General features: G+C 40.3%; 1 protein-coding gene across 23 annotated transcripts in view; it reads right to left on the bottom strand.

The window, feature by feature from the left end:
- Positions 1-13281, bottom strand: part of nfasc (neurofascin) — a 250239-nt gene that overhangs the window by 162275 nt on the left and 74683 nt on the right. For all 23 annotated transcript variants that reach the window (XM_062978542.1, XM_062978554.1, XM_062978538.1 and 20 more), the window contains exon 2: positions 4356-4424. The gene's annotated coding sequence lies outside the window, so the exon portion shown is untranslated. The remainder of the gene's footprint in view (positions 1-4355; positions 4425-13281) is intronic.

The raw sequence follows: 13281 nt of genomic DNA, 5'->3' as shown, positions 1-13281 counted from the left end.
TTACAGAATTTTAGAGTTGATTTTCACCTTTTATCTTTAAAACAAGCCTGCATCCAAGAATAAGGATATGATAGGTGCACACACAGAATAAGAGGCTGTAATTTTAATGTCTCTTCTACACAAGCAAGAGGCTCATAGTTTGTGATGAATAGTCCCTATCACAATTATTCATAGTGTTATGAAAAGGAAGAAAAATTACTTTCCTGACTTTTTTCTACCTTTCCTCTAGGTATGGGAGATCCTATTCATTTTGATTTCCCCAGCATTCACATTTTTGACCTTATTCTTCCCATCTTCAGTATGAAAAATCACATCATTCAATGGAACACTCAAGCAAAGAAATTATACCAGTCTAAAAAGGCACCAAGAATTTATCTACTGATTATATGTAAGTAGTGTATGATTTTTTTTTTAAAAAATGAATAGGTTGTTTCACCAGATTAAAATATAGACAGGCATGGTGCTTCTGTAGATAGATGGCAATAAATAGCAAGCATCAATTCTGGAAGGGGAACATTATGGATTTTAATCCAAATCTTCTTCAGAAAGCAGCTGACTAAGAAGAATTCAAAATAATATATACTTTCAACTTTAATAAGGATTCAAAACTATATGCCAAAGAGCAATGATGAGTCAAAAACTAATAGCCTTTGACATAGATTCTGCTATCAATCTGTTTTGTCACTAAACAATACAGCTCAATACTTCTGTGTATGTGTGCATGAGAGTGAGTGAGAGAGAGGGGGGAAGTGAGGAAGAAATTTAGAAAGAGAATGATTTTTTGTGTGGTTGTTCTCAGTGAGCTTTACTGTTAAGAGTAAGAATGGAAATCTGAGTTTCTGCAACTCTTCACTTTTCTATAATGTGAAGGTAAACAACAGATCCAGTAAAATTAAAACTAAACCAAATTAAAGATTAAAAGTCCTCTTGGAATCTGTCTCCCTATTCTATACTTTTGAATTTCTATAACTTTAAGCCAGTGATTCTCAACCAGTGGGTCTCCAAATGTTTTGTCCTTGAACTCCCAGAAATCCTAACAGCTGATAAACTGGCAGGGATTTCTAGGAGTTGTAGGCCAAAACACCTGAGGACCCACAGGTTGAGAATCACTGCTTCAAGCAGTTTTTTAGAACAGAAAGTTTCAAAACCTTCCGATTCTTGTATTATTTGCCTCAAATTTTGGATGAGGCCTTGTGATAAAAATCAAACACTATATCAAGTTTGACATCATGATATATGTGGTGCAGCAGGCAGAAATCCCTAGCAGCATCCATGTCAGTGAGGTGATAATTTGTTTTCTTTGTCTGGACTTTAAAAGAGCTATCCAAGATGTTGAACCCTTGCTCTCAAAAAGGTTCAGCACACTGGTTAGCTCCTGTAACATTTAAAATGAAGCCTGTAACACAGTGGTTCTCAACCTGGAGTCCCCATATGTTTTTAGCCAACAACTCCCAGAAATCCCAGCCAATTTACCAGCTGTAAGGATTTCTGGGAGTTGAAGGCCCAAAACATCTGGGGACCCCAGGTTTAGAACCACTGCACAGATTCTCTACTCCACTGACATTGGAACCAAAAGCAGCTTCACCTAAAACCCTCTCCTGTTTTAATTCTCACTGATGATCAGTCTCACTTTAATAACACTTTCAGAGCTGTTCTGATCAGGTTAGATTTTCTTGAATCCTTCTGTATTTTTCTTGGTGCTTGGCCATCCTTCCAGACTCATCTGCTTGAAGATGCTGAGTGCTTGGAACCCTGGCTAAGGTTAACATATGCAAACAAAGCACTGTTGGTGAAAGGAGGCAGATGGAATACACTCTAATGTCCATTTGGCTGAATCCAGCAAAAGTAACTGGGCCAGTCTTCTCCCTTCCATTCATGATGCTAAATAATGATGACCTGAGCACAGGCTACATTTCACTTTGCCTCAGCTGCACAGCACAGGAGCAGACACAGGGGCGGGGGGCGGGGAGCTGTGAACAAATCCAGTATCTTAGATACATGTGGCTGTCTGCAACAAATCCCTACAGCCAAATATTCTCTGAGGCAGCAGAGGACAAACTCTCACAAAGCCCCATAACCTTTCACAGCTTCAATTAGAAATCAGAAAGATTAAAAAGCCTGCTGCTGTGGATCATGGAGCCTGTCAGGAAGAGAGTGATAAAGGATATCTAAGGACATATACTGTCCCCATTCATTAAATTCAGGAGTAAAATCTACAAATTGTAATCAATGTGTGTGTGGGGTGGGTAGGGGTAGGGTGAGAAAATATTTTGCTCTTATCTGTAGCTCTTGAAATTCCAAGTGTGAAATGTGTCTCTCTGCTACAAGGGGATTTTTAGCACCTTTGAGACCAACGGAGAAAAAGAAGTTGGTGGCATAAGGAACAGACCTTTATAGCTATGAATGAGCAAGTGGTATGTGTGGATCTGAAGGCTACAGCTGAAGACAGCCTTTGCAGAGAGTGAGTTACAGGCTGCATGGTACTGCTTACTCTAAATCTGGAGACCTCTACAGTTAATATAGAATTCCATTGACGTTTTTTTAAGAACAAACTTGCCAGCTCTAGATTTCAAAGTGGAAGCTTCACAAATTTTATGTAAAAGCATACTCCACTTGTCTGTGTGGGAAAGATAGCTTTTTTAAGCAATGCTGTATTTCAAATTTACTCAGGCATGGGATTCAGATATACAACTGCTTGTTATCAGTTTTTTTCCCAACAAGGGTAACTGAATGCTTCAAAAGTGATTTACTGGTACACAGCTTCGGTCAAAACAGTATGTGTGTGAATATGCCAACCAAACTATAATACTGCCAGCAGGGAACATGTTACCTGCTAAGTCTCTGGTTTCTGTTTGTAGGATCACCGTGTAATCAAGGAAGAAGCCAAGGTCAGAAGCAGGAGATCTGGTTTGTAATATCACCCAGAAAAGCTGATTGTGAAGTTCAGACTTTTAAAAGTTACTTGTTAAAGGCTGGATCTTATTATTAATTACCACTAGGGTAAAACCATTAAATAAATAGGACTGACTAGTACAGACCTATCAAACCATCAGTAATTCAATTGGTCTATTCACTCTCAGCCACCATGTGTCTCGCCCTTTTCTCTCACATAGGAAGGGTGCAAGCGGCTCCATCTTTGTGCCAGGAGGACGGCTCGAGGAAGGTACATGGTGGCTCAGAGCCCTCCAGAGCACTCTCAGTTGCCACCTGTCTCACCCATAATGCCAAGGGGATAGTCCGAGGATCAGGGGAGGAGGATAGGGACGAGGATAAGGGTAGTCACCACGTGTCCTGCCTTCCTCCCAGCATAAGGATGGGCCTAGAAGCCCAGTCTCTATGCTGGGAGGACAACCTGACCCGGGCCCTACCCTGCCCCCTCCTGGCCCCACCCTCTCCCGATGCAATGCAGTCCGAAGGCAAAAAGGTTTGTCCATGCCTGGTCTATTCAGTCAGAACTAACGATAGGATTGCACCACAAGTCCCAGAATCCCCCAGCAACCAGACAACTGACTATGCTGCTTGAAGGATTCTGGGAACTGTGCTCATCAAAAGTCACTCTTTTGAGCTGTGTCTGGGCTGATAAGATAATAAAAGTGTTTAACGGCTAGTCCTTTTTTAGTTATTTGCGACAGATAAAAAGAACCTGGTATGGTACAGTTATTTGGTTGGTGGCCTAGGACCATGGAGACCAGGATTTGAATCCTCACTCAGCTATGGAAACCAGCTGGTGACTTTGAATGAGGCATATTCTCTCATGCTCCAAGGAAGGCAAGGACAAAACCCCTTATGAACAATTCTTGCCAACAAAACTCTGTGGTAGGATCACATTAGGGTTGCCACAAGTAGGAAATTACACAACCACAATGAATTATACTACTGCCATTTGTTTAAGCAATGAATCAGTTTCTATTCAATCCTTTGATACCCTGAACTTTCAAATGTACTAAGACCAAACAACAATAACGAGAACAGCATGTATAATATTTCCCTGGGCTTCTGGTAGAATACTAATTTGAAAAGCTTATTTTATTTGAGAGACCAAGGTTTAATTTTCTATTCTACTCCACTTTTCTCATCACTCCATTGCACATATATATAGTCTTGAGAAATGATGCAATCTGCATTGCTCTAGCTCAGGCAAGGTTCTGAGAATAAATTTATAATAGTAATCAAATATTCAACAGGAACTAGACTAATTGGGCACACGCACTACATACACAAACAGCACAAGATATTCTAGACGTGTGAAGCAGCATGTTTGGCATTATAGATGAGCAAACAAAAATCTATATACCACTATCCTAGCTAGAGCATTCTTATGACTTAAACAACCCACAAGGAAGAGATAGTTTTACCTTGATATTGTGGATCCAGGTGTTTATTTTAATATTCTTCTTTTAGTCCTGGTTTTAATACTGAGCAGCCTATAGAATAAAAAACAAAAGGCAAAAAATGAATAGCCTGCTTCTTGATTTATAGTCAATGTATTGTTTTAGAGGTTCTAATCTAGTTTATGAAGAGACTCATAATGAGCATTCAACTTTAGACACAAATTCTAGTACAGGTTGAGCATTCAAAATATTCCTAAATCCAAAATAGTCCACAAGGCCACCTGAGATATTGACACATTTACTTTCAAATTGTTAAGTACACACAAACTTTGGTTCAAGCACACAACTATGTAAAATATCACATAAAATTATCTTCAGACTATGTGTATAAGGTAAACAGGAAGTCGCCAATTTACAAACAAGACAGGTTCTGTAGATCTGTTTTTAAGTTGAACAGACATTGTTTTTAAGTGTACATCCAACCTGTGTGTGTGTGTGTGTGTTTGGTTTAAAAATGTAGCTGTTTACACTTTAAAAATGTAGCTGTTAAGACTTAATTTAATTTAAGAACAAACTTACAGAACCTCTTGTGTTCATAACTCGGGGACTGCCTATATATGAAACATAAGGGTCCCATCTCCAAGATACCTCATTATATATGTATATGCAAATACAAGCAGTCCCCAAGTTACAAGCAAGATAGATTATGTAAATTTGTTCTTGTTGAATTTTATATGTAAGTCGGAACATTTTTAAGCACAACTCCAGCCATGCATGCATGCATGCATGCATGCATACATACATACATACTAACTGTGCCTGGCCAAGCGTTGCTGTGGCGTAATCCTAAGTGGGCCTTTCTTTGTGGCATTCAAGGTGGCCTAGAAAGGATTCCCCTAGGTATGAAGCAGCCAGGCTTTCAAGTTGGCCATAAATGGTTTTAAGCTGCAAGGGTATTCAATGGTATTCAAGTTGGGTAACAGAAGAATCCTATAGGTATGAAGTAGCCAGGCTTTGAAGCTGCAAGGCTATTCAATGGTATTCAAGTTTTCCATAAAATCCCACATTATCTGGTTTGAACTGGATTATATGGCAGTGTGGACTCAGATAACCCAGTTTAAAGCAGATATTGTGGAGGCAAGAATGAATGCTGCAATTAGTCACTTTGATTAGCATGTAATGATTCCTGCCTGGGGGGATCCTTTGTTGGGAGGTGTTAGCTGGCCCTGATTGTTTCCTGTCTTGCAGCTTCAATCCATGGTTGATTCCTGCCTGGGGGAATCCTTTGTTGGGAAATGTTAGCTTACCCTGATTGTTTCCTGTCTTGTAGCTTCAAACCCTGGCTGATTCTTTCCTGGGGGAATCCTTTGTTGGGAGGTGTTAACTAGCCTTGATTGTTTCCTGTCTGGAATTCCCGTTTTCTGAGTGTTGCTCTTTATTTACTGTTCTGATTTTAGACATTATATTGTTCTGTTTTATTATACCACAGTAATTTTTATATGCAGTATTATATTTATAATCTTATATTATTTGCTTTGAACTGGATTATATGAGGCCCCTTCTACACAACTATGTAAAATCCACACTGAATTGGATTATATGTCAGTGTGGACTCAAGATAACCCAGTTCAAAGCAGATACTGTGGATTATACCTGCTTGGCATTCTGGGTTATATAGCTGTGTTGAAGGGCCTTGAGTCTACACTATCATATCATCGAGTTCAAATCAGATAATCTGTATTTTATCAGCAGTGTGGAAGAGGCCTAAGTGAGGCCTAACTCTGCCTGTCGCCATTGTGGCTGTGTGGGTTGGTAGGAGACAATGGGGGCGGGGCCTACCCTTCTGACCGGCAGCCAGGGAGAAAATGGCTTTTCCACACCTTGTAATGTGAACTTTATTTTTCTGTTGGTTTTTTTTTTTGTTTGAAAGACATAAATTGGATGACTATGTCTTTTGTGGCCAAATTTGGTGTGATTTGGTTCAGTGGTTTTGTTGTTTACTCCATAGTAAAACCGCACATTACATAAGCTTTGGATAGCATTAGGAAGGATTAACATCCCTGTGGTGTGTGTTTTGCTGTCTGTGTCCCTGCTCAGAAGATTTCACTTCACTTTCTGTCCCTGTGAGAATTGGATCTTGAAAAATTTGGCTTGTTGTGGAACTAAGAATTGGCGATAAAGCTTCAGATGAGACCTTTTCCCCAACATAACTCTTCCAGGAGTGAATTTCCCATTCCAGAGGTAGATTTTTCTCATTTCCTGTTGTCTCACCCCCGTTTTTTATGTATGAGTTATTTGTAAGTCAGGTTTTGTAACTCGGGGACTGCCTGTAATAGCATTTTAAAATACAATACATAAATAAGGAAATAAATAATCCAGAATCCAAAACTCCTCTGAATCCCAAGCATTTCACATATTAAATACTCAATTTTTAGCTTCTTTTTTCATTTTTGGCTCTCTCACCCATGTAAATAACCACTGGAAATATTGTCTGTGTGATTTTCTTGTGGCACAAAATGATTTTATAAGATAATGATTTAGACCATTATTTATAAAATTATTACTTCCAAGCAATACTAACCTAAACATTTTGGGGAAAGTAAATCTTCAGATTTCACTGGATTAATGCTACAGTACTAACTCAAAGACATGCCAGTTGTTAGGAAGTTAGGATTAGGTACAAGCCCTCCCTGTTGTATTATCTCAGAGATCTGGCAAGGGAACAATGTGCTGGAACAAGTGCTTTGCTGGTTAAGATTTGCTGGCAGAAGAGCCACAAAAAGAGAGAACAGACAGAGTGAGGGAAGGAAATGATATATCCCAAATCCAAACTCCCTTCAGCCCTGGGACAAAGTCACAATGCCTTCACAAATTTAGGCTAGTGATGGTAGCCTTTAGCAATTTCCAACACCTCGGCAATGAGACTGGATTAGATTCAGCACAGCTTGAGCTGGCTAACGTATGTGTGTTTCGCTGGTCTTTGGCCATTTGGCTATTCAGAAAGGACTAGACATCTGAACATGCTTAAATTAGTTTGAGTCATGAATATTGTATTTTCTAGGACAAGGAATAAATACCAGGAAAGAGAGAAGACAAAATGTATTTCTATTTATTTACTCATTTATTGAACTTATAGGCCCGTTTCTCACAGAATGGGATCCAAGGCAGTTTCCAGAAGTTTAAAACAAGATTCAATGACATTATTTCACAAAATTTAGAAATAAATAAATAACAGTATATTAAAAGCCAAGCTTAAATATAATCCATTTTGTATTTCTTCAGTTATAAGATGCACTTTTTGCCATCTCTAAAACATTTCTAAAAACAGGGTGTATCTTAAAATTGCAGGTTACACACACACACACACACATATATATAGGTAAAGATTTTCCCTTGATGTTAAGTCCAGTCGTGACTGACTCTGGGGGTTGGTGCTCATCTCCATTTCTAAGCCGAAGAGCCGGCGTTGTCCATAGTCACCTCCAAGGTCATATGGCCGGCATGACTGCATGGAGCGCCGTTACCTTCCCACCGGAGCAGTACCTATTGATCTACTCACATTTGCATGTTTTCAAACTGCTAGGTTGGCAGGAGCTGGGGCTAACAGCGGGCACTCATTCCTCTCCCAAGATTTGAACCTGGCACCTTTTGGTCTGCAAGTTCAGCAGCTCAGCGCTTTAAAGCACTGTGCCACCATGGGCCCCATACATACATACATACATACATACATATATATATACACACACACACACACACATACACACACACACACACATACTCTGTGTGTATGTATGTATGTATGTGTGTGTGTGTGTGTGTGTGTATATATATATATATATATATCTATATATATAAAAGAGTGATGGCATCACGGCGACTCACAAAACAACAAAAGTACAGGCCCCCCAACCTCAAAATTTGACAACACAACCCATCATCCACGCCTCTAGGTTGATACAACAAAAAGAAAAGAAAAATAAAGTCCTAATTAGAGGGAGAGCAATATTTTTTTTTATCCAATTGCTTCCAGTTTAGAGGGCTAATCTCTGCCTACTTGGTTGCCTAGCAACCAAGGGACAGCCAGGTTTCAGGGGACAGGCAGATTTAGGGCTCTCTTAGGCTTCTTCCACAGATTATCAGATTTACACTGGATTATATGGCAGTGTAGACTCAAGGCCCTTCCACACAGCCATATAACCCATTTATAATCTTATATTATCTGCTTTGCACTGGATTATCTTGAGTCCACACTGCCATATAATCCACTTCAGTGTGCATTTTATACAGCTGTGTAGAAGGGGCCTCATATAATCCAGTTCTAAGCAGATAATATAAGATTAGAAATATACAGTAGAGTCTCACTTATCCAACATAAACAGGCCGGCAGGATAAGTGAACATGTTGGATAATAAGAAGGGATTCAGGAAAAGCCAATTAAACATCAAATTAGGTAATCGTTATACAAATTAAGCACCAACAAATTTGACAGAAAAAGTAGTTCCATACGCAGTAATGCTATGTAGTAATTACAGTAGAGTCTCACTTATCCAACACTCGCTTATCCAACGTTCTGGATTATCCAACGCATTTTTGTAGTCAATGCTTTCAATATATTGTGATATTTTGGTGCTAAATTCATAAATCTCTAAAACCAGGACAGTAAATAAACAGGGGAATTCCACACAGGAAACAATCAGGGCCAGCTAACACCTCCCAACAAAGTATTCCCATCATCAAAGACTGGCAAATCCTCTGTTTTCTCAGGGCCACACACAGTAGAAGCACATAAAATATCGCAAACAACACCACTCTGAAAACGAGGGAATTCCAGACAGGAAATAATCAGGGCCAGCTAACACCTCCCAACAAAAAATTCACTCAGGGAGAAAACAGCCAGGCTTTAAAGCTGCAAGGCCATTACATCCTAATCATTTTTCCTAATTGCAGCATTCATACTTGCCTCCAACAGACAAAAAAAAGAAAACCAATCAGAAATATTGTATATTCACAACCTTTAGGAAATAATATACCCTGATGGCACAGTGTGTTAAAGCGCTGAGCTGCTGAACTTCTGGACCGAAAGGCCGCAGGTTTGAATTGGGGGAGCGGAGAGAGCCCCCACTGTTAGCCCCAGCTTCTGCCAACCCAGAAGTTCAAAAACATGCAAATGTGAGTGCATCAATAGGTACTGCTCCGGCGGGAAGGTAACGCCACTCCATGCAGTCATCCCACATGACCTTGGAGGAGTCTACGGACAACGCTGGCTCTTCGGCTTAGAAATGGAGATGAGCACCAACCCCCAGAGTAAGACACGACTGGACTTAACGTCAGGGGAAAATGTTTACCCTTTACCTTAACTACCACCAATTCCTCAATACTTTCTTTCCCATACCACCAGACTTCGCCACAGCTACGCGTGGCCAGGCACAGCTAGTATATATATATGAGAGTGATGGCATCACGGCGACTCACAAAACAACAAAAGTACAGGCCCCGCAACCTCAAAATTTGACAACACAACCCATCATCCATGCCTCCAGGTTGATACAACAAAAATAAAAGAAAAACAAAGTCCTAATTAGAGGGAGAGCAATAATTTTTTTTATCCAATTGCTGCCAGTTTAGAGGGCTAATCTCTGCCCACTTCGTCTCCTAGCAACCAACTCCTAGCAAGCCAAGGGACAGCCAGGATTCAGTTAGGGGACAGGCAGACTTAGGCTATCTAATTTGCACTGGATTAGATGGCAGTTTAGACTCAAGGCCCTTCCACACAGCCATATAACCTATTTATAATCTTATATTATCTGCTTTGCACTGGATTATCTTGACTCCACACTACCATATAATCCACTTCAGTGTGCATTTTATACAGCTGTGAAGAAGGGGCCTCAGATAATCCAGTTCTAAGCAGATAATATAAGATTATCAATATGCAGTAGTCTCACTTATCCAACATAAACAGGCCGGCAGGATAAGTGAATATGTTGGATAATAAGAAGGGATTAAGGAAAAGCCTATTAAACATCAAATTAGGTAATCGTTATACAAATTAAGCACCAAAACATCATATTATACAACAAAATTTGACAGAAAAAGAAGTTCCATGCGCGGTAATGCTATGTAGTAATTACAGTAGAGTCTCACTTATCCAACACTCACTTATCCAATGTTCTGGATTATCCAATGCATTTTTGTAGTCAATGTTTTCAATATATCGTGATATTTTGGTGCTAAATTCATAAATACAGTAATTACTACATAGCATTACTGTGTATTGAACTACTTTTTCTGCCAAATTTGTTGTCTAACATGATATTTTGGTGCTTCATTTGTAAAATCATAACCTAATTTGATGTTTAATAGGCTTTTCCTTAATGCCTCCTTATTATCCAACATATTCGCTTATCCAATATTCTGCCAGCCCGTTTATGTTGGATAAGTGAGACTCTACTGTACTGTATTTACAAATTTACCACTAAAATATCACAATGAATTTAAAACACTGACTACAAAAACATTGATTATGAAAAGGCAGACTGCGTTGGATAATCCAGAACATTGTATAAGCGAATGTTGGATAAGTGAGATTCTACTTTAATATGAAATAATTACTGGGATAGAATAATGCAGAACAATATAATCTCTAAAACCAGGACAGTAAATAAACAGGGGAATTCCACACAGGAAACAATCAGGGCCAGCTAACACCTCCCAACAAAGTATTCCCATCATCAAAGTCTGGCAAATCCTCTGTTTTCTCAGGGCCACAGACAGTAGAAGCACATAAAATATCGCAAACAACACCACTCTGAAAACAAGGGAATTCCAAACAGGATAGAATCAGGGCCAGCTAACACCTCCCAACAAAAAATTCACTCAGGGAGGAAACAGTCAGGCTTTAAAGCTGCAAGGCCATTACATGCTAATCATTTTTCCTAATTGCAGCATTCATACTTGCCTCCAACAGACAAAAAAAAAACAATCAGAAATATTGTATATTCACAACCTTTAGGAAATAATATCCCCTGATGGCACAGTGTGTTAAAGTGCTGAGCTGCTGAACTTCTGGACCGAAAGGCCACAGGTTTGAATTGGGGGAGCGGAGAGAGCCCCCACTGTTAGCCCCAGCTTCTGCCAACCCAGAAGTTCAAAAACATGCAAATGTGAGTGCATCAAGAGGTACTGCTCCGGCGGGAAGGTAACGCCGCTCCATGCAGTCATCCCACATGACCTTGGAGGAGTCTACGGACAACGCCGGCTCTTCGGCTTAGAAATGGAGATGAGCACCAACCCCCAGTGTCAGACATGACTGGACTTAACGTCAGGGGAAAACGTTTACCCTTTACCTTAACTACCACCAATTCCTCAATACTTTATTACCCATACCACCAGACTTCGCCACAGCAACGCGTGGCCGGGCACAGCTAGTATATATATATAATGTTAATGTCCATTTGTGAGAAACATCATATCTCTCAAACTACTTCACCAATTGCTACGAAATTTTGACACAATGCAGCATATGAACCAGTGAGTTCATACCTACTACTATACAGATGACACACTTGAGACAAGTAACTTTGCAGAAGACACGCAGCAAGGCCTCTCCTCCTCCTCAGAAAGGGGGGTCCCTCCACAGAAGCTATGCCTCCGTGAAGGAGGGAGGGACGGAGAAAGGAAAGAGGAAGGGCTTTCTTAGGTGAAGGTAAAAGTTTCCCCTGACATTAAGTCTAGTCCTGACCGACTCTGGGGGTTGGTGCTCATCTCTATCTCTAAGCCGAAAAGCCGGCGTTGTTCGTAGACACCTCCAAGGTCATGTGGCCGGCATGACTGCATGGACCGCCGTTACCTTCCCGCCGGAGTGGTACCTATTGATCTACTCACATTGGCATGTTTTCCAACTGGGGCTAACAGTGGGCGCTCATTCCGCTCTCAGGATTTGAACCTGGCACCTTTCGGTCCGCAAGTTCAGCAGCTCAGTGCTTTACCACACTGTGCCAATGGAGGCCCCAGGGCTTTTTTAGGTTAGATTAAAAGAGGGGGGGAAACAGCAGAGGCGGGAGACGTAACAAAAAAACAAAGCATAGCCAGCAGTTGCCTTTTGATCAGAAGGGCTTCACAGGGTAGGCAAAAGGGAGGGGAGCCAAGGAGAGGGAGACGCTGCTGATTGGCCAGCATGCCTGCCACTCTACGGAATCCTAGCTTCCAACTGGATGCCGCACTGGGCCTTATCGTTCTATCTCCCCGGTGCTACCATTTCGTCACGTTGTTAGGTTTTTTCTCTCTCTCGATCTCCTTGCCTACGAGGAAGCTACTTTCTGTCATTTTCCCCAAGAGTAGAGAAGAGAGAGAAATAAATCAATATCTATCTATCTATCTATCTATCTATCTATCTATCTATCTATCTATCTATCTATTTATCTATCTATCTATCTATCTATATTTACACTCAGAGGCAATCTTTAGAATTCTGCAGTTTACATCTAAACACAGATTGCTTCTCACATGGACAATAATATGTTGTGTGTTCCAGAATCAGCAAACCAGACAATCTCTATATCCGCACAGACAATGGATCAACCAAAAATATTGCATACCCTCAAGCATTGTGAAATCTCATATATTCTCTTTCCTTTCTTTCCCATTTAACCAGACTGGGCCACAGCAACACGTGCCCATGTATAGCTCTCTCATATATGTATGTATGTATGTATGTATGTATGTATGTATATCCTTTTTCAGAATTGTTTATATGGCCAAAAGTATGTATCTGGTGGTGGTACTGAAATTAGTGTGCATCTTACAATCAATAGCTTCTTACAGTTGAAGAAATCCAGGTAATAACAGATTTTAAAATAAAATGCTGCACAACACCTCACATGCAGTACTACTATGTAGCTTAAAACTCAAAGCCCTGATTCAAAATAAAATGGTCTTCACCAGTCATCAG

Source organism: Anolis carolinensis, chromosome 4, assembly GCF_035594765.1.
Source record: "Anolis carolinensis isolate JA03-04 chromosome 4, rAnoCar3.1.pri, whole genome shotgun sequence".
In the NCBI taxonomy this organism is placed as follows: domain Eukaryota; kingdom Metazoa; phylum Chordata; class Lepidosauria; order Squamata; family Dactyloidae; genus Anolis; species Anolis carolinensis.
This window is presented reverse-complemented; position numbering and strand designations above follow the sequence as displayed.